General features: G+C 39.4%; 1 pseudogene; it reads left to right on the top strand.

Moving 5' to 3' along the window:
* The first annotated feature begins 18,466 nt into the window (after positions 1–18,466).
* LOC123814080 lies at positions 18,467–19,102 on the top strand (annotated as a pseudogene).
* Positions 19,103–22,642: the final 3,540 nt, after the last annotated feature.

Raw genomic sequence — 22,642 nt, 5'->3', positions numbered from 1 at the left:
CAATTCAATCCCCAAAGTAGAGGGAGATTCAAAAACACAAATTTGGTTGTGCCATTTCCATAATTTAAAATTTCTTTCATGGCTTCCAGTAGTCTCCATGTTAAAATCCAAATTTCTCAGCTCTCTAGATAAGACCCTCAACCCTGGGAGCCCCATCTGCCTCCCCAACCCCATCTCTCTCCGCTTCCCATGGAACGTATTACTATTAACCACAGCAAACACTCAGGGATCATCATATACTTCCATGCCTTCATACCCCTGCCTAGTACCTCAGAATTGACTGTATTTGGAGAGGGGGCCTTTAAAGAGGCCATTAAGGTAAAATGAAATCCTATGGATATCCCTCATCCAATGTGACTGGTGTCCATACAAGAAGAGGAGATTAGGACACAGACACAGAGGGAAGACCATATGAAGACAAAGGAAGATGACTGTCTGCAACCAAAGAAAAGAGGCCCTAAGTAAAAACCAACCTTACTGACACCTTGATCTTGGACTCCTAGCCTCCAGACTGTGAGAAAATAAATTTCTGTTGTTTAAGCTACTCCAACTACAGTTTTTTGGTATCTCAACCTGAGAAAACTAATACACTTCCCATTCACTCCTCCAAGTTCCTGCCATGCCCAGTCTGGAGGGGGCCTTGAATTACATGGAGGCTCTATTACTTTATCACCCTCATCAGTCATTGTTGTTCTATATACCTCATCGGCTTCTTTAACCTGGAAACAGTGGAAGTAGTATTTATATTATTGTGTGATCAGATTCTCTCTGGACATCAAATACTAGGAGAAGATATTTCTTCTCCTGATAGAGATGCCAGCAGCCTTAAAAACCATCACAATTTCACATCTATGTGAGGTTTTCTCAGTATCTTCTAGTAGACCAACAACCTGATGTGACCTGAAAATACATTGCGTCACACAGATGTTCATTCAAGAAGTTTCTATTTATTTTAAAGATTTTTACCATGTACAATTAATAACATTTTAATAATTTATAACACTGAGCTTTTCAGATATTAGTATTATTACTCCAAGTGTGTTTTTAAGCACAGTGGTAAAGGAAATGAGGAATTACATAGAAACAGGTCATTGTAGAGTGTTGCTTTTTGAAAATACCCCAAAATGAAGAGTAGTCCTTTCAGGTGTGAGATAGGTTACAACCTTTGCCAGACCAGCTAGACTTCTTATATGACTGCAAAGGGCATTGTCCTTTAAAGGCAGCAGTTTCTGCAGTAACAATGGAGAAGACTCTGGCTGCCTGCTATCTGAGGTCAGAGGAGTAGAAAGAAAGGAGCAATGGCATGAGTGGGTAGCCTCACTCATTAGAGCTAGAAAGAGTATCTTAGGATGGCAGACAACAAAAGAGATGTCAGGAAGATCGCCTCTATCATGAGGAAGGCATTGGGAGAACCATGTGCTTGCCATCCAGCTTGAGATAGGAGAACTCTAAGACTTTGCTTTGAGCAATTGTTAGGGTGATTGTATGGCCATCCAGCTTTCATATAACTCAATTCCAACATTTAAAGGGACATAAGTGAGAATTTGGTACACACTTCAGCTAAAGAATTTAAGGGCAGAAATAGTATTTTGTAGGTAGAAAATATCACCTCCCAAAATACAGTCTGAAACAACAAATTAAAGACAGCCCAGGGAATTATGGAGTAAGAGTTGACACACATAATAATGCATGAGAGACTCCAATCTCAATTTCATTGTTGCAAAAAGCTCTGCAACAATAAAGGAAGACAGTCCCATTTCTTGGCTAATACCTTCCTTACTTATTGTATAAGTCACTGCCCTTAACCTCTAGCAAAAATCAGTCTAGATCTAATCTGGTTCAGTTTGTACTAGCCCTATTTCCTTGTCTGTTTCAAATTTGCATTCTCCATCTTCCACCTTATTTAAAGTGCAGTGTCATATAAATAAAGAGGTGGGCAGTGACTTGAACAATAGGAGAAATCATGGGCCAGGACACGGGACAGCCACCCTCATTGCTCCAGGACATTCTTACAGCAATGGAAATGAGATTGTAGGACAGCACTCTTTCTTCCTTTGAGGTTATGAGTGTCAGATTTCTCTTTCCCACCCTCTGAGCCTTTCACTCACCATCAAGATGTCTCATCTCAGGCTCTGTGAATTTCCACTTAAACCCCTAATTGCTAGGGGCATAGTAGTTAATTTGTAGGTGTGCGAAAAGGTAGTTTATCTGGGGTAAAGGAGCCAACTGGTACTCCCGAGCAATGCCTCATGTGATCTTATATTCTGCACATTTTTCTGTCCTATTGGTCATTTTATGTTGTGTCTATGGAAAAGACCCTGGACTTCAAACCAAGGTTTAAAATTTAAGTTTGCTGTACTCCACTCTTCCATTGTACCATCCCCTATAATTGCTGACTGCTGTAGGTTCCTGGTGGTTAGGAAGACCAGTCTCACATCTTCCCTACTCATTTCCTTATTCTGACATTCACATAAGGTGATGAATATGAAAGCTCTCAATGAACTCTAAACAATTAAGCAAATATTAATAGAAATTTTATTGCCTTGTTCTAATATTACAGATTCACTGTTTCTATTAATTCACTTATTCATTTAATGAATTTGGAGGTACAGAAGTAAATAAATAAGTAAATACAGGATCCAGAACAAGTAGCACCCCTTTTTATTACAAAATCTTTTATTACAAAATCATAAGTATGTAATTCTGTAACATAACAATATCATACTCAAGCACACCATATGACATTTTAGGTGAGATGTTCAAATTAAAACTATAAATTATTACACTCATTTCCCTACCAACCACATTCAACCAGGTCTTCTGCCAGACCCTGTATATAATAACACCTACCATTTCTACACTTTTACTTTATTTAAAAAACCTTATTTAAATACTTTACATAATTTATCTCCTTGTCACAAAAATTCTGTGGGGTAGAAATTATTATTATCCCTATTTTCATATGAGGAACTTGCAGCTCTTATATACCAAGACCTTATAACTTTTAAATGGCTGAACTGGTTCTCAGTCCAGGCCTTTTGAAAAATATTTATTGACTTTCAGTCAAGATGCAGGCATAGGTAAACATGGCTCACCTCCTCACACATCCACATCAAAGTTCACAACTAAATTATAGAGCAATCATCACTCAGAACCATCAGAAATCAAGTTGAATGGAAGTCTGACAACTACAGAATTGAAACCGTATTCATCCAGACTGGTAAGAGCAACAGAGACATGGAACAGGCTAGTCCCACAGCCACACATGGTAGATAAAAATCTGGGAGGATATCTCAGGAGCAAGAAGTCCTGGCACCACACAAGGCCACTCCAGCTCAGGGTTCCAGCACCAGGAAGATGAGCCCCCACAACTTCTGGCTGCAAAAAGCAGCAGGGATTGAATCAGTGGAAAAAAACATCTGTAGTCCCAAGCAGTTCCCCTTAAAGAAACCACACAGAGACTTACTCAGACTCACTCCCTTTGATCACCAGCACCAGGGTACTACCTTGAAAGGTCCCAGTAACATACAGGGAGGAATAGAAGTCTCTGGCTTCAAGACAGAAGGTGGGGGACAGTTTTCTCCCAGACAGAAAGGTGGGCAGAGGCCATTGTCTCTTTTCTGAACTCTCATCCCACAGAGCCACAGAGCCACTAGGCAGGAGCCATAGCTGTGACTCCATCAACCTGGCTAACACTGCCCTACCCTGGACATCCCCTGGGATTCTATCCCAAACAACTTTCCAGCCCACCTAAGCTGTTAACAATGGCCTTTCCATCTGAATGGCTGGTCTTAGTGCATGCTTCACAACTTCCAAAATCCTATCAGATAAGCAATAGCCAGCCTCAGTGAGCCCTCAACCCCTGCATCTCATGCTAGGTGACTCCAGGCCCAGCACTAGCAGCTGCCAGCCTAGATTCACAGCCTGCTTCTCCTGAGAATCTCTAAGCCCAGCACAAGTAGCAGCCATCTCAGATTGCTTTATAGCTCAGGCAGGGTGGCCCCAGGCAAAACACAGGTGGGGGCTCACTTGGCCTGCACCACCTGAGAAATCCAAGAGCCTTCACTGCCAGTGGACAGCTATGGACCACATCAGAGCACTACCACCCTGCCTTCACACAGCTGATCCCCCACAGAGTGCAGAGGTTGGTGGTCAGTGGTCACAGCCAGTCCTTGCAGCTGACTGCCTGTGTAAATCCCTCCCATTGACCTGCCAACAGCAATCAAGACTTAATTACAAAAGAAGGATGTACTCAGCCCACAGGAAGGATGCATATCGAGCACACAGCTTGAGTGACAGGGTATGCTGTGCTACAGGACCCTACAGACACCTCCTACATTAGGCCACACAACCAAGAGAGGATGTCATAGCAGCTCTACCTAATACACAGAAACAAACACAAGGAGGCTGACAAAATGAAGAGAAAAAGAAACATGGCCCAAATGAAAGAACAGATCAAAGCTCCAGAAAAAGAATTGAACAAAAATATCAGATGCAGAGTTCAAAATACTGGTTATGAGGATGCTCAAGAAACTTAGTGAGGACCTCAGTGGGATAAAGAGATCCAGATAGAAATGAAGGATACACTAACCAAAATAAAGAACAATTTACAGAAAACCACAGTAGAGTGGATGAAGCTGAGAATCAAATCAATGATTTGGAACATAAGGAAGAAAAAACAACCAATCAGAACAACAAGAAGAAAAAAATTTAAAAAACAAGGATAGTGGAAGGAGCCTCAGGGACAACTTTAAGCTTTCCAACATTTAGATCATGGGGGTTCAAGAAAGAAAAGAGAAAGGGCAAAAAATTGGAAGTCTATTTGAAAAAAAATAGTGAAGTAAAACTTCCCTAATTTGGTGAAGGAAGTAGACATGCAAGTCCAGGAAGCACAGAGAGTCCCAAACAAAAAGGATGCAAAGAGGCCCACTCCAAGATACATCATAATTAAAATGCCAAGAGTTAAAAGATAAAGAGAGGCTCTTAAAAGCAGCAAGAGAAAAGCAGTTAGTTACCTACAGGGGAGTCCCCATAAGACTGTCAGCCAATTGCTCAAAAGAAACTTTGCAGTCTAGAAGGGATTGTCAAGAAACATTCAAAGTCATGAAAAGCAGGGAATATACAGCCAAGATTGCTCAACCCAGCAAAGCTATCATTTAGAATCGAAAGACAGATAAAGAGTTTCCCAGACAAGAAAAAAAATCATTATATGAAATGTTTAAGGGACTTATTTAAGAAAAAGAAGATCAATATTGTGAACAATAAAATGGCAATAAATACTTATCTATCAACAATTGAATCTAAAAAACAAACTAAGCAAACAAGAGGAACAGAGACAGAATCATAGATATGAAGACTATTTCGATGGTTGTGAAATAGGGTATGTGGGGGAATCAGTAAAGAGGTAAGAGGATTCAGAAGTACAAATAGGCAGTTACAGACTAGCCATGGGGATGTAAAGTACAGCATAGGAAATGGAGTAGCTGAAGAACCTCTATGCATGATCTACGAACACAAACAAAGGTGTGGGGATTTCCTAGGGAATAGGTGGTGCTGGGTTTGGGAAGCAAAGGGAAAAACTGGAATAACTATAATAGTGTAATCAATAAAATATATTTATTAGAAATTTAAAAATTAAAGTATTAATTTTTGCTATGGTAAAATATATAACATAAAATTTATGATTTTTACCATTTTTAATCTTTTTTAAGATTTTATTTATTTATTTTTAGAGAGGGAAGGGAGGGAGATAGAAAGAGAGAGAGAAACATCAATGTGCGGTTGCTGGGGGTTATGGCCTGCAACCCAGGCATGTGCCCTGGCGGGGAATCGAACCTGCGACACTTTGGTTCGCAAGCCCGAGCTCAACCCACTGAGCTACGCCAGCCAGGGATTTTTACCATTTTTAAACTGTAGCATTTAGTACATTCATATTGGTTGGCAACCTGGACCACCATATATCTCTAGGATTTATTTCATCATCCCAAACTGAAATCTGTGCTAAAGTAACACTAATTCCCCCTCTCCCTTTCCTCCCTGGCCCTGGTAACCACTATTCTAATTTTTGTCTCTGTAAATCTGACTATTCTAGGTACCTCATGTAAGTAGAATGGTAGAATCAGATGGTACTTATACTTGTATATCTGGCTTATTTAAATTACCATGTTTTCAAAATTCATCTATGTTGTAGTATGTAGCAGAATTTCATTCTTTTTAAGACTATGCCATTGTATGTATACCACATTTTGTTTATCCATTCATTTCTTGATGAACAGTTACCCAGGTCTTTTAAATGACAAAACTCTTAACCTCTTAAGCACTAAACCAAACCTAATTGTTATTCTAATAATTATTATGCTGTCAAAATATATTAAAAGCTAAACTGTTGCTCTTAGAATTTTACTCTGTATGATTCTAGGAATCATTTAATTTTCCTAGCATTAAATTTAATAAGATTTCCTGCCTAATATAATAGTGCCAATTCAGATTATCAGGGATGAAAAAAATATATATCTGCATGAATTGTGTCATTCTAAAATTAATACTTATTTTGGAGAATTACTTTCTCATTTCAAAGTTAAAAATCTATTCTTTTAACTTTTAGCAAAAGATACAATTTTTATTTAGAAGACTTCTTTTTTTCTTTTTTAAAATATATTTTATTGATTATGCTATTACAGTTGTACCATTTCCCCCCTTCACTCCCCTCCACCCTGTACACCCTCTCCCACCCACTTCCCCCACTTCAGTTCATGTCCATGTGTCATACTTATCAGTTCTTCAGCTTCTACATTTCTCATACTATTCTTTTTTTTAAAAGATTTTATTTATTTATTTTTAGAGAGGGAAGGGAGGGAGGGAGAGAGAGAGAGAGAGAGAGAGAGAGAGAGAGAGAGAGAGAGAGAGAAACATCAATGTGCGGTTGCTGGGGGTTATGGCCTGCAACCCAGGCATGTACCCTGGCTGGGAATCGAACCTGCTACACTTTGGTTCGCAGCAGCATTTCTCATACTATTCTTACCCTCCCCATGTCTATTTTCTACCTATAATCTATGCTACTTATTCTCTGCACCTTTTCCCCCTCTCTCCTTCTCCCACTCCCCTGTTGCTAACTCTCCATGTGATCTCCATTTCTGTGGTTGTTTCCGTTCTAGTTGTTTGCTTAGTTTCTTTTGGTTTTGCTTTAGGTGTGGTTGTTAATAATTGTGAGTTTGCTGTCCTTTTACTATACATTTCTTTTTAATCTTCTTTTCTTAGATAAGTCCCTTTAACATTTTATATAATAAGGGTTTGGTGATGATGAACTCCTTTAACTTGACCTTATCTGAGAAGCACTTTATCTGCCCTTCCATTCTAAATGAAAGCTTTGCTGGATAGAGTAGTCTGGGATATAGGTCCTTGTCTTTCATGACTTGGAATACTTCTTTCCAGACCCTTCTTGCCTATAAGGTCTCTTTTGAGAAATTAGCTGACAGTCTGATGGGAACTCCTTTGTAGGTTACTGTCCCCTTATCTCTTGCTGCTTCTAGGATTCTCTCCTTCATTTTTACCTTGGCTAATGTAATTATGATGTGGCTTGGTGTGTTCCTTCTTGGGTCCAACTTCTTTGGGACTCTCTGAGCTTCCTGGACTTCCTGGAAGTCTATTTCCTTTGCCAGAATGGGGAAGTTCTCCTTTATTATTTGTTCAAATATGTGTTCAATCCATTGCTGTACCTCTTCCCCTTCTGGTACCCCTATAATTTGGATGTTGGAACATTTAAAGATGTCCCGGAGGTTCCTAAGCTTCTCCTCATTTTTTTGAATTCTTATTTCTCCATTCTTTCCTGTTTGGTTGTTTCTTTCTTCCTTCTGCTCCACTCCACTGTTTTGAGTCCCAGTTTCCTTCCCATCACTATTGGTTCCCTGTGCATTTTCCTTCATTTCTTTTATGGTAACCTGCATTTGTTCATCTAATTTGCGACCAAAATCAACCAATTCTGTGAGCTTCCTGATCACCAGTGTTTTGAACTGCGCATCTGATAGGTTAGCTATCTCTTAGTCGCTTAGAAGGATGAGTTCTGGGGCACTGATTTGTTTTTCTGTTTGAGCCATCTCTCTCTCTCTCTCTCCCCCTTTTGGTCTGGTCACTCTGGCTATGGTGAGGGGCAGAGCCTTAGGTGTTCACCAGGGCTGGGCACCCCAGTCGCTAGATTGTGACGTTGTATGTGGGGGTGGGGTCAAGAGGGAACAATGGCGGTAGCTCCATTCTCCGTGGGACCTCAGTCCCTTTCCTGAGATCGTTGGTTGCACGCTCTGCCCTGCTCCACAATCGCCACCTCACTGGGTCTGCCAGCTGCGGCTTGCGTACTCAGGGTCCACCTGCTGCGATCTTGCATGCCCCAGATGCCTTACGCACTCATGGTTGCCTTATGAGCCCAATTTTCCCTGTTCTCTGCACCTGGCTGTTTGTCTCTGCCCTCCTACCAGTCTGGATAAATGGGCCTATTTCAACTTTTTGGCTGTCCGACTTCCATTCAGATAAATTTTCGATCAGTTCTGGGTGTTATTCTGCCTCTAAATTGCTGTTGTTCCAATCTTGGTTGTGTGTGGAGGTACAGTGCATCCACCTATGCCTCCATCTTGCCGGAAGCCTTATTTAGAAGACTTCTGACATCATCTAAAAATTACACTTTTTTTTTTCAGAAGTAAATCTTAATGTTTTTCTAAATAGCTGTACTGAGATATAGTGACATAGGATAAAATACATATATTTGAATGTCTACAACTTCACAATATTTGACATATATACAGGTCTGTATAGAAGGTATCCAGCCACATACATAATATGAAAAATAGATCCCTGGCTGGTGTGGCTCAGTGGATTGAGTGCCAGCCTGCAAACCAAAGGGCCACTGATTTGATTTCTGGTCAGGGCACATGCCTGGGTTGCAGGCCAGGTCCCCAGTAGCAGGGAGTGTGAGAGGCAACCACACATTGATGTTTCTCTCCCTCACTTTCTCCCTCCCTTCCCCTCTAAAAATAAATAAATAAAATCTTTTTTAAAAAAGAAAAGAGAAATAGAGACATTGACTAAAGAAGATACAACATACAAGAAACATTGTACACAGAACAATGATGCCTCAATCCCCTTCAAAGTAGGTACCTTGGGACCTCACACAGTTCTCCCAGTCACCATCACCTGCCCCATCATATTTTCCTGAATCTCATCAGTGGTCTGAAATCTCTTCCCTTTCAAAGGTGACTTTAGTTTTGGGAAAAGCCAGATGTCACAGGGCACCAAATCTGGGCTGTAGAGGGCCTGAGTCACCTGGGTGATTTGCTGTTTTGCAAAAAAAGTCTTCATGAGACATGATGCATTGAGTGGACACACTGCCGTGATGATTGGTTGCCAATCACCAGTTACCCATAGCTGCAGACTTCTGAATCATCCAAATAGTTTCCACAGATGAATGTTCAAGCTTAACGCAAAATTTGATGCAGATTCGTTGCTCCACTCAGTCATTTTGAATGCCACAGCCACACAGTACACATGCTCAGTCAATGGTGTCTACTGCCCCCACTGACTAGTTCAATGAAGTCGTCATTGTTCTTGCATGCGCATTCCAGTCCACTCTCCTTGGCTTCTAGGTTACGTTGAGGTGCAAACTGTTCTCATATTAACAATAGCTGGACTTTTTCTGGACAGACCTCATATACATTCCAGCACCAACTGACTGGGAAAATTAAAATTATCCTTTTTCCACTGAACTGCCTTTATACATTTGTCCAAAATCAAATGTCCACACAGATGTGAGCCTATTTCTGGACTCTATTCTATTTCATTAATCTATGTGTCTATCTTTGTGCCGATACTACTCACCATCTTGATTAGTGCAGCTTCGCCATATCTTGAAAATAAATAGTATAAGTTTTCCAACTTTATTTATTTTTGTTGTTGTTTTAGCTATTGTAGGCTCTTTGCTTTTCCATATAAACTTTAGCATCAGTTTGTCAATTTCTATAAAACAGACTGCTGAGTCCTTTTTTTATCGGAATTGCCTTGAATCTATACATCAATTTGAGGAGAATTGACATTTTCCACCCCATGAACAAAGTTTAGCTCTCCTTTTGTTTAGGTCTTCTTTCATTTCTATCAGCAATGTCATGCAGTTTTTAGTGTATATGTACAGGTCTTGCATGTTTTCAGCCAGAAAAGTATTTATTTTTTAATCCATTTTTAAAGGAAATTGGATCTTTAAATTGCATTAATTCATTTTTAACTATAGAATAAGTATACTAGCATACAGCTGTCTGTTTTGAGTATAGAAATGTTTTAATGTCAGGAATCTCTAAAAGTTGTAATGCTTCTAGCTCTGTTTCTTATTGATGAGGAGCAGAATAGGCCTTGGTGGGAAGGCTTCATCCCAGTGGTAAGGGTTTCACTCCTTATTTATGGTAACTCTTTCCTGACTACAAAGAAAACATGCTTTTCTCCCTAACTTTCTAATTAGGAAGGTCATGAAAAATATACATTCCAGTTGGATATTTGGAGCCAAGTTTTATTTTTCTGGTGAATGAAAACATTTCCAGCTTTCCGCTACAATCCTGGAAGGTGCTTAACAAATATTTGTTTTGAAAGAATGAATAGTTAACATATGGGGCACAGAGGCTCTCTCGGAAGATGCCTTTTACAGTAGAAGGAGTCAGGATCTTTCATCTAAGCTCCGCCTGAGTTTTATAATTTACTCAGTTTATTTGTGCTCACTACTTTGTATTTGTTTCAAAGAACTTTTAAAATGATATACACTTGAGGATGTTTAAATGTGGACGGAGGAGCCAGTAGAGATGGGTTCACTGAGGTTAAAAACAGGAAAAAGCAGAAATAATTTAAATGAGTTCTCTCAGAAGTCAGAATCCGGGGAAGAATCCAGGAGAATCCAGGGCACAGATGGAGGGGTTGGTCTTACACAGGCGGAGGGTGACTGTCTCTCTCACTGAGGAATAGAGGTGACACATGCAGTGTAAGCTGTAGGTGTGTCGCAAAGACATTGAGGGAGCTCTGGCCTAGTGTTGTCCACTTTCTCTGACAGTCAGAGGCAGAGTGGTAAGGAAGGCGAACAGGAAGTTTAGTTGGGAGAGCCCAATAAAGAAAGATAGAATCATATACCAGATCATTTTCTATTAATGATATTATTAGGCTACAAAATTATTGTTTTCTTTCCCTCATTCCCACTCCCCAACAACCCTACTCCAAACCTTTGCCAAACCCTTGCAGCACTGGTGAGGGTCCAGTGATATCAGAGACGATGAATTAAACAAGAATCATCTATAAAGAAAAAAATATATTTACATGTATTAAGCACTGGGATCATTTTGATGATTTCTAGTTAAGTTGTGAGATCACAAAAATTGAGAAGTATTAATTATTTTTGGGCTATGATTTTAAGCACAAACCAATATAATAATTCCACTAGTAGTTAAAAATTTCAATATTACTTTCTGTCATAATCCTTAACACTTTGAAACACAAATATGAGAAAGAGTTTCATTATCTACACTCTTTGCTGCCAATGGTAAGTGGTTGATAACCACTGTTGATGGCCATAAAATTACTTTTTTTTTTTGGTCCATCCTAAGATGTATTTTTTTACATTTTAATACTTTAGAAATTTAAAAGTATATTACAATTGATGGCATCTTCTGATTATAATTAGAAGCATGTTTCCTTCTTAAAGAAATACATCAAGGAAAGGTGCTCCTTACTATTGAAGGCTTCATAAATAGCTCTTGCATCTCTCCACTTCCCTAATTCCTAGCTAAGAATGACAGAGAAAAAAATAAATTTTTTTGATGCATTCACTCTCTTTTAGAGAAATATGGTTAAGAATGTTACTTATCCTAAAAGTGTTTATATTTTAAAAGGGTTGAAATAGAGAATGAATCCATTCTGTAAGAGTAGAGGGCATTTCTATGGGCAAAGGCTTTTGGGGGCCCTCAGATCTACCATGGTGGCAACTCTCTGCACCTCTGAGACGGCCTTGTCCTCACCTCCTAAAAATTAGATAAACTTGTGAACAAAATGAAGTGTAGGCTTTTGCCCATAGGATTATCCTAACTATAACTCCAAAATCCCTGGGCAGTGCAGGGGTCTCACCCATCGTGTCCACCAAAGCAAGAAGATGATTGCTTAAATGGTCTGGTTTGAGGAGTTGCTGGTCCCCAAAATGTCTTCTCATCAGAATGCACTAGCTCCTTTTCTCTCCAGGAACTCCAATACAGTCTTTGGGTAGTGTTTTAAAAATAATAATATAGTTATTTTCTGAAAAGGAGCAACATGCCCACAAGGTCTTACTTAAAAGATGTGCATTTTCTGAAGGTAAGGGGTAAAGACTTAAAGTAACATTTCTCATATAGATGGACAACTGCATCAGAACCCTCTGGGAAGCTAGTTAAAACACAGCTTCCTAGGCCCCATTGCAGGGGATGAGCCACAGAAAACAGCATTTTTAGTAGATGACTCATATATACATTGAAATTAGAGATCTTAGACCTCTGTAGAGAAGCTCATACTCTCATAAGTTTTACACATAGCCTGGCACATACATACCATAAATAAAGGGTAAGGGATTGTATCATTATCTATTGCCACATAGTAAATCACCCTCAAACTTTGCAGCTTAAACAACAGCATTTATTATCTCACAGTTTCTGTAGGTCAGGAATTTGGAAGAGGTACAGATAAGGGAGCCTAGCTCAGAACTCTCATGAGGTTGTATTCAAGATGTTGGCACCGGCTACCACCCTCTGAACACTGACTGGGACTAGAGAATGGCTCGTCCACATGGTTCTTGACAGAGGCCTCAGTCACTCCTATTAGCTGCTGTTTGGAGGCTCAGTTCCTGGATTGATGGGCCTCTCCATAGCACTGCTTGACTGCCTTCTTGAGATTGCTTCAGGAGACAGCCACTGCTTTCCGAAGAGTGAGTGATTCAAGAGAGAGCCCAGAAGACTCCTCAGCACCACCTAGTCACCAGTGGCATGCTTCATCCTTTTCATTATATTCTGTTTGCCACTAAATCTAGCCTACTATCAAGGAGAGGAAAAATAAAATTAATTGCCAGCTCTTAAAGGGAAGAAAACCAAAGAATCTGTGGACATATTTTTTTTATCCTCACCCCAAGGACATGCTCACTGATTTCTAGAGAGAGGGGAAAGGAAGGGGGGAGAGAGAGGGAGAGAAATATCAATGTGAAAGCAAAACATCAATCAGCCACCTCCCGTACACGGCCCTCACTGAACGGGTTCTGAACCCACAACACAGGCGTGTGCCCTGACCAGGAATCAAACCTGCGACCTTCTGGTGTATGGGATGATGCTCCAAGCAACTGAGCCACACAGGCCAAGGATGTGGACACATTTTTAAATTACAACAGTACTAATTATTTCTTATGCTAATGCTGAAAGCAAAGCTTTGTATAATGAAAGGGCCCCTTAGTTTAAGTTTCTCAAAAATGCGCATACTTCTGACCCATCTTTTTGGAGGAGACTGACAAAGAACCAAACCTACAGACCATTCTGTGCCAGACATGACTTGCTTTTCTAACTGTGAGTAGAAGTTGAACCTCTCCCTACCCTTCCTTCCCCTGCAAACAGACTTTGGTTCAGCTAATGGTTTAAAAAACCCAACAACCTATTATCATAAATATTGTAGAGCTATAGGAAGAGAGTAAGCTTGAAGTGGGTATTGTATTCTCCCTCTGTGGTACCACTTCACAATAGAAATGCCAAGTGGAATTGCCACAACTACATTGCTACACAGCCCCTGGACCTGTCAACCTGGAGGTCAGCACTCCATCAAACCAAGGGGGAATCCAAAGCTCATGGGTTTGATTACCAGTCAGTGCACATGCTTGGGTTGTGGGCCAGGTCCCCAGTTGGGGGCATGCGAGAGGCAACCGATTTATGTGTCTCTCGCAATTAGTGTTTCTCTCCCTTTCTTTCTCCCTCCCTTCCCCTGTTGCTAACATTAAAAAAATGTTTTTAAAGAACCATTCCTTCATGTTATAAAAATTTGGACTATAACATTCCAATTGTATTGCCCTAACCAGTGTGACTCAGTTGGTTGGACATGATCCTGCAAAGCAAAAGCTTGCAGGTTTTATCCCCAGGTTTCACCCTCAGGACTCATGCCTGGGTTGCAGGTTCGGTCCCAACTGGGGAGAGTACGAGAGGCAACCAATTGATGTTTCCATCTCACATCAATATTTCTCTCCCTCTTTTTCCTCCTTCCCTTCCCCTCTCTTTGAAAATAAGTAAATGAAATGTTTTAAAATTTTTGTTTGCAAGGATGCATGAGAGACACATCTGCAGAACTCTAGGAGCCTATCAAAGTTCTATAGCTTCCAAAAGCATCTAGTTTATAACCAGCAAGTAGTTCAAGCAGCAGAAGCATTGGGTTGATCCCAGGGCTGCCTTAGCTGACACTCTGAAGGGAAATTGAGTGCAGTACAAGATGGAATCAAATCCGATCTTTCTTCAAATGCCTCTTGTCTGTTTTATCAAAGACATTCAATATGGAGACAGTGCTGGCTATTGAGTCTCAATAAAATCTTTTCTTTACTTTCTTTTACCTCTCCTCTGCAGACTGTTGACATTTTCTTTTATTTCAACACTGATGTTTTTCTTTTACATTGGAGATTTTAGCACTGATGTTGTAATTGCTTATCACACAGCTGGCCCTGTTATGATGTTCTCATGAATGTCCCTTCATTTTCATGATGGTCCTGTGATCCAATCTACAGTCCATTTAAAAACAAAACATTCATGTGCCATTTTATTCTGTGGTTCTTTTGGAGTTCCATTTCAACTTCATTAATATTGATGCTGTCTGTCTCTTTGCTTATTGCAAAAGGTTCTTTGAAATTAATCTTTAGAATTCACTGTGATTTGTTGCTGTTTGTGTGTCAGCCCCAGTCCAGCTTGTCTCGTTAATTTTGTTTTTCTTTATTTTTGCACGTCTGCTATGACTGTCCTCCTAGTTGTACTACCAGTGTGTGTCAGGTCCTTTATGGAATCCAGTGTCGCCTCTGTCTTTCACTGTGATTTCCCATCATTAGGGACCTCTTGAATAAAAATGTAGCCCTTGTTTCTGACAGAGTCCATGGTCCTTTTCTTTTCTTTCTGTGTGATTTTCCATCATTATGGTTCTTAAGTTTCTTGAATAATGATATATACTATGCACAAATGGACAGAGCAGTAATGGCTTCATCAGTGTTTTCTAAAATGTATCCACAGCCTTTAGAGCACAGAGTGCCACAGTAGAATCTGTACTATGTATGTAAAAGAATTTTTAAAATTATTTTGTGGTCTGTTGATGCCAATGTTTTGGTGCATTAATAATTCACATTCTTGCTTACAGCATCTGCTTGCTAGAATGCCTGTTCCACAGCAGCCAGGTGGAGAAAAGTCTTAGGCCTGAGTGTCTTTGTGGAAAACAAGTATATTGCTGCATCTTTTTTTTTACTTTTTTATTGTTGGCACTATTACAGATGTCTTCATTCCCCCCCCCTTTTTTGCTGTATCTGCTTTTATTTCTGTAATATTTTCAAAGACAGCCAATATTTCCTCGACCAGGAATGCTAAGTGGGAAATTGCACTAATTTCAAAAATGATGTAGATGAAGCAAAACTTTACTCATTTGAGATATTTTGTCTGCTAGAATGAGTACTTTCATTGACCATTTCTGAGTAAAATAGCTACATATTCTAGCTACAAACAGACAAGAGAGCATTATAGGTGATAGAAGAACAGGATTCAAACTTAATAGCTACAATACGATAAATGCATGGAATGAGGGCAAAACTAAAATATTGGCTATCCAATTATTGCTATCAAAATGTGGAGAAACAGTAATGCTTAAATAAGATATGGAAAATATACTGTTCACTACACTTTCTATATCATGTTCAGAACACCAATTATAGTCATACCTCAGTACCCACAGGTGACTGGTTCTAGGACCCCCCATACCAAAATCCAAGGATGCTCAAGTCCCTTACATAAAATGGTGTAGTAGTTGCATATAACCTGTATACATATTTCCATATACTTTAAATCAGCTCTAGATTACCTAATACAGTGTAATACCTAATACAGTGTGGTATGTAAAGAGTTGTTTTACTGTATTATTTAGGGAATAATGACATTAAAAAAGTCTATATCTGTTTAGCACAGACACAACCACCATAATCTTAATTACATAGTACACATTAGCACTAACATACACACATATGTGCATTTTTCAATTCATGGTTGGTTGAATCCATAAGTGTGGAACCCGTGGATAAGAGGGCTGACTGTACCAGCTGAAGATTCCAAGTCAGCTCAAGCAGTTTACTCTTTAAAAATGCCCTACAAGAACTACCAAAACTTACAGAGAACTGGCCTTTCAGAGAGTGTAATAAATCTATGATCTTCAAGTGATTTCAAAGTAAAACAGGAGATTTAGTAGTTTCCCCTTAGATGAAACCAGTGTAACTTGGACATGAACCTACAAATCAGAAGTTCTGAGTTTTCAGTTTATTGTTAATACCATATTTCATTAGAATTATATCAGTTCCTTTATCAATGCTTTCTATATTTTAAATAGCAGCAAAAGTTTCTAGAAAATGGAATAGATATCCACATTCAAAAGAATGAAGGTGTACCCCATCTCACATGATATTAAAAAAAAATTAATGAAAAATGCTTCAAAGACCTAAATGCAAAAGCTAAAATGATAAAAATCTTAGAGGAAAACATAGGAGTAAGTCTTCATGACCTTTGATTAGGTAATGGTTTCTTAGACATGGCACATAAAGCATAAGTAGCCAAAAAATAGATAAATTAGACATCATCAAAATTAAAAATGGGTGTGCTTCAAAGGACACTATCAAGAAAGTAGAAAGACAGCCACAGAAAAGAAAATATTTGCAAGTCATATATGTAATACAAGTCTAGTACCTAGAATATATAAAGAACTATGATAGCTCAATAATAATAAGGCAACCCAATTTTAAAAATGGACAAAGGATTGAATAGACATTTCTCCAAAGAAGATACTCAAATGACCAATAAGCACATGAACAATGCTCATTCAACATCTTAGTCATTAGGGAAATGCAAATTCAAACCACAATGAGATACCGCATCATACCCACAAGGATGGCTGTGATGAAAAAGAGGGACAATAAGTGTTAACAAGGATGTGGAGGATTGGAACTCTCATACCTTGATGATGAGAATGTGAAATAGTACAGCCACCTTGGAAAACAGTCTGGCAATTCCTCAAATAGTTAAACAAAGTTTCCATGTGGCCCATGATTCCACTACTAGACATACGCCTAAGAGAACTGAAAACATGTTTTCCTACAAAAACTTGTACACAAATGCTCGTAGCAGCATTATTTATAATAGACAAAAAATAGAAACAACGGGAATGTTCATCAACTGATGAATGTATAAACAAAACGTGGTATTTCTGCATAATGGAATATTACTCAGCCATAAAAAATATGTAGTACTTGTTTATGCTAAAACAAGCATGAATCTTGAAAACATTATGCTAAATAATAGAAGCCAGCTACAAAAGGCCATATATTATATAGTTTTATTTATATAACATCCAGAATAGACAAATTCACAGAGACAGAAAGTATATTAGTGGTTGCCAGGGGCTGGGGGCACAGAAGAATGGGACGTTACTGCCAAGGGGTCCGAAGTTTCTTTTTTGGAATGATAAAAATGTTTTGTAATTATATAGTGGTGATGGCCACACAGTCTGGTGAATGTACTAAGGCCCACTGAATTGCACATCTTAGAAAAATAAACTTTAAGACTTTCTGGTTTTTCCTGTTGAATTCTTCATGAATTTTCTTTTTAAGAAAAATAAGATGTGAAGGAGAAAAGGGAAAAATACCTGGAAAGTGTCTTTATCAAGCAGAGTATTATGAGAACTGAAATACTCTATTAATATTAATAACATGGTTTTTTAACTTTTTGAATAGAAGTGATTGTTTATACCTTGGAAAATTTAACAGAAATGGGCACTGAATGTACATTGATATTTCAAAGCTGTATTTATATTGTCTTATAATGAAAAGACTCTGGAAAAATTCAATTTTCAAACATGTCTCTAGGTTGGACACTACATTTCTTGACATTTTCTTAGGATCTTTTGGTGTGTAGACCTTAATCTCTTTTCCAACAGGATCTATAACTTGATTCGCCTTGGAACCCACTTTTCAAGTACTATATATTCCATAAATATTTGTGGAGTTCTAAGTATTGACATAGTTATTGACTCATCTGCATAATATTAAGCTCCAACCATCACTCAAAGCAAAAATTATGGGAAAAGAAATTTTCACTTCCGGTCCGCCAGCAGGGGAGTGCAGCTGCTTGCGCCGATCTTCAGTTTACACAGTAACGGGCCACCGCAGCAAAGGATGAACGGAGCTCCGGGAAAGGTGCTGTGTTTGAAGAACGCTATCATTTTTAAGCAAGCCTTTCCCCTTTTAGATTCAAAACTTCAGGAAAGAATCCCATTTGTTCTGCAGGTGGCATTTTGCTGAGTACCAGTGGGCATTACAAGACAAAACCCACCCATGGCATTGGAAGATACAAGCACCTAATTAAAGAACAAGAGCCCAAGAAGAGGGGAAAAGTGGAAGTGAGACCTATTAATGCGGGGACAGATTATGAGTGTGGGATTTTGAACATTCACCTGACTGCGTACAACATGGCACTAGCAGAGAGCTATGCCCGGTATGTTCACAACCTCTGCAGCCACCTCCCCATTCAAGTGGAGGGAAGTTATGCGATGCCCACCAAAACCATGGAGGTATAACGGCTGCAGGACCAAGGCAGCAGAATGTTCCTGGATGCAGCTCTTACCACCCATGAGTGAGTGGTTCAGATAAGCAGTTTGAGTGCTACATTAGCAGAAATTTTCTTGGAAATAATCCAAAGCAATTTTCCTGAAGGAGGCAAAATTGTCAATGAAGGAGCAGTTTAAAGAAGACTTCAAGGGAAGGTTCAAAGCTCAGCCAGAATTGGAAGAACTGTTAGCCAAGTTGAACTAGCTCATCACAGACTCTTTCCTGCCAGCACCAGTGATGTTGGTTCCAAGGGGAAGAGCTTGCTGGGTGGTCAAAGTAAAGCAGGAGACCTGGACCCTTAGACATTAGCATGAACCTCCACAGCCAGGAATGCCTCCTCTCTGTGCAGAGGAGTGCTGGCCAATTGCCACCACTTTCCTTGGGGCCAACCCTAGGTATCCTCCATCTAATAAAAATCTGTTGACGAAAAAAAAAAAAAGAAATTTTCACTTCCTAGAGTACACATAACTTAGTATACAATGATGCTACAATAGTAGTGAATGTTGAAATATATTTCAGTGAAACTAAAAAATAACACTAAATTTTCATTGGTTATGAACAAAGATGTTTACCTGAAATAATCATACCCATAACTCATTTTTGAGAATTCTTGGATCTAAATTGTGTCATAAATCAGACATAAAGAATCAGAAAGTGGTAAATGCTCCCAGTTCCTGACCCTTCTTTGAAGTCCCCAGGAATGCTCTCAATTCAATGCCTGCTCCCCATAGACAAGGCCATCAAATTAGCAGAACAATTCCTGGTGAGCAGCTGAATTCTAGGGTTACCACCTGGATTCATGGCTCTGGGCACAAGGTAACAGATTCCTGATGGAGGCACATCCAATGATCCTAGCAGTTAGCTTCCCATCATGACTCTTCCTTACTGTCCCACCACTGGATATAAGAGCCCGAAAGTGAGTCTGCATTGTACTGTTTGTTAACCTTACCTTCCTTTGTGTTTCCGGTATGGCAAACAGATCATCTTCCAGCCAACACAGACTTGTTTCTTGAGAGAGCAATGTATGCAGAGTCTGACCACTACAGTGATTTATGTGATGCTGGTCCTTTCATCTATCACAAAATAGGCTGCAGAAGGCTAGCAGTGAATCACCATTCTGTGCAAATTGCCATTCTGTCCCCTCTCAAAGGGGATGGGATAGTTGGGTCCAACTTTCAGAAATTTAACCAAACTAATTTGTAGTATTCACCCCTCATCAAATGGATCATCTGGAATCACATGTCTTCTGCACACAATCTTTGTGACAGCAGAAAAAGAGGGTGTACAGGGAGCAATATATTTTTATTATTCTTTCAAATAAAAGGGCTGCTGGGGTAAGAAGGGCTGTGGAACAGCTGTTTTCTCCCCAGTTTTACACATAAAAGAATTCTATATGTAAAACACCTGTAGAGCATGGGTTATCTGTTAATCCACTGCCCCGTATATTGCTTATCCCATCATAAGCCCAAGCAAACATTTATAACAAATGAAAGTCTACCATTTGTAGACCTGAACACCCTTGGACACATTTGGTAGCCCCTGCAAATCTTGCCTCTTTTTTCTTTGATGTTGCCCATGGAGAATGAATTAATTCTCTCCAACCAATAGAATGAAACCAGATTGGGAACATGCTCAGGTTAGTGTATCCTGTTCTTCACAGAAATTTCCAGGACACAAGAAAGATTTTTTAAAACTGCTTAAAAATATAGGTAGTTTTACCAGGACCAAGGAAGACTACCTCTCCCTGCAAGGGACTTAACCCCTTCACCCCATTAGGTGCCCTGTAAGGCACCTAATGAAAAAGCGTAGAGAGAAAGATAACCCAGCCTTCTCCTAAAAGGCAGGTTCCAGCTCATTTTATTCCTTCTGATGCATGAATGAGGAGAAGTACCAAAAAGGAGTAAAATGTCTGTGTTTTAAATACAGGTTCATGTCAGCTCATTGTACGAAAATATAGAGAAGAAAGTGTATCTTTAATCACAGTAACTCTGCACACAGGTAATTGTAGTCTAATAAGTTTCTGAAAACCTGACAAGAGTATCAACCCCTCCTCCCTGGGGAAAGGGGCATGAGATTTCCCTTTCCCTTTCCTGTGGCTTTGGCTGTCACAGCCCCTACTACCATGCCTTGCTCCTGCCCAGCCTGAGTTAGATTCTTGGTAAGTTAGATACTTAGCAATCAGTCTTGCCTAAGCAAGATCTGGGCAGACACCAATACCAGAACTGACAGAATTCTTTGTCTCTGCTGGCTGTGGGCCCAATGCCCTAGCCATCAGCCACTTTGCTCCTTGAGTTCTGCCTCTTCCTAATCCCCTAGAGACAGAAAGGAGAGAGTTCCCTCTCTGGTTTCAAAAATCCTTGGAGAAATTTTGGTTAGTCATCTCTTTCACATTGATGAGGATGGGGCTTTACTCTTGACCCTTTTGCTCAGTCATTTTGGGGAATTTTTTTGAAATAACATTGGTTAATAACATTATTTAGGTTTCACCTTACAATGTAATTCAATATCTGTGTACACTATAGTGCACTCACCACCAGAAGTCTTGTTTCCTTCGTCACCATGTATTTGACCCCTTTACTCATTTTGCCCTCCTACCATCCCTTCTCCCTGGAACCCATCATTCCAGCCTGTTTCTATGAGTTTGTTTTATTTTATTTTATATGTTCATTTGTTTCTTTTTGTGTTATATTCTACATATGAGTGGAACCATACAGTTTTTGTCCTTTTTCACCTAACTTATTTTACGCTCAAGATCCATCCATGCTATCACAAAGGGCAATGTTTTATCTTTTTATGGCTGACTAGTATTCCATTCATCTGTCTATGGACACTTAAGCTGTTTGCATCCCTTGGCTATTGTAAATAATGCTGCAGTGAACATGGGGGTGCATATATCTTTTGGGGGGTAAATATCCAGAAATGGAATTTCTAGATGATAAGTTCTATCCTTAATTTTTGGAGGAATCTTCATACTGTTTTTCATAGTGGCTGCATCAATTTATATCCCCACAACAGGGCACAAGGTTTTCTTTGAGGACTTTTAAAGCCCCTCTGCTACTAAATTGTGTAGGCTTTTAAGAACATTTGCTTTCTCAGCAATTTCATCTTAGTGCTCATAGCATGTGTTCCATCTTATGTTGACATTCCACTGGGGGCAAGCAGAAGAATTTCCAACTCTTCAGGTTCAAAAGTTATGCCTCTATGTTGGCTCTTCCACTCCTTTGCTGTTTTTTGTCTTTTGAAAACTTCACCTAGCTGGTGTGGCTCAGTGGATTGAGTGCCAGCCTATGAACCAAAGGGTCACAGGTTTGATTCCCAGTCAGGGCACATGCCTGGGTAGTAGACCAGGTCCCCAGTAGGGGGCATATGAGAGGCAATCACACATTGATGTTTCTCTCCCTCTCTTTCTCCCTCCCTTCCCCTCTCTCTAAAAATAAATAAACAAAATCTTTTAAAAACATTATATAAAAAAGGAAAACCTCAATGTGCCTGGCAAAGATGAAAAGCAAGTTCTAAACCCAATGAATAATCTTACCTTTACCTCCTCTATTAGGTCTGCCTATTATCCAGAATCTCTTTAATGACTAGTCCCATCTAATAGCTCTCTAAACACAGTGGTTTGTGGAGGGGAGAGTAAATTTCTCACTTGCACTAAAAAAGAAAATTTAGTAATAATATCAGGAAGACTATCATATTGTAATGGAAACTGAAAAATGCAGTAGCATTAAGAAACAGATAAAACTT

The sequence above is a fragment of the Phyllostomus hastatus genome, unplaced genomic scaffold (genome assembly GCF_019186645.2).
Source record: "Phyllostomus hastatus isolate PE091 unplaced genomic scaffold, TTU_PhHast_1.1 phas_contig_1, whole genome shotgun sequence".
Lineage (NCBI taxonomy): Eukaryota > Metazoa > Chordata > Mammalia > Chiroptera > Phyllostomidae > Phyllostomus > Phyllostomus hastatus.
The sequence above is the reverse complement of the archived record's forward strand: the minus strand, read 5'-3'. Positions and strand labels throughout refer to the sequence as shown.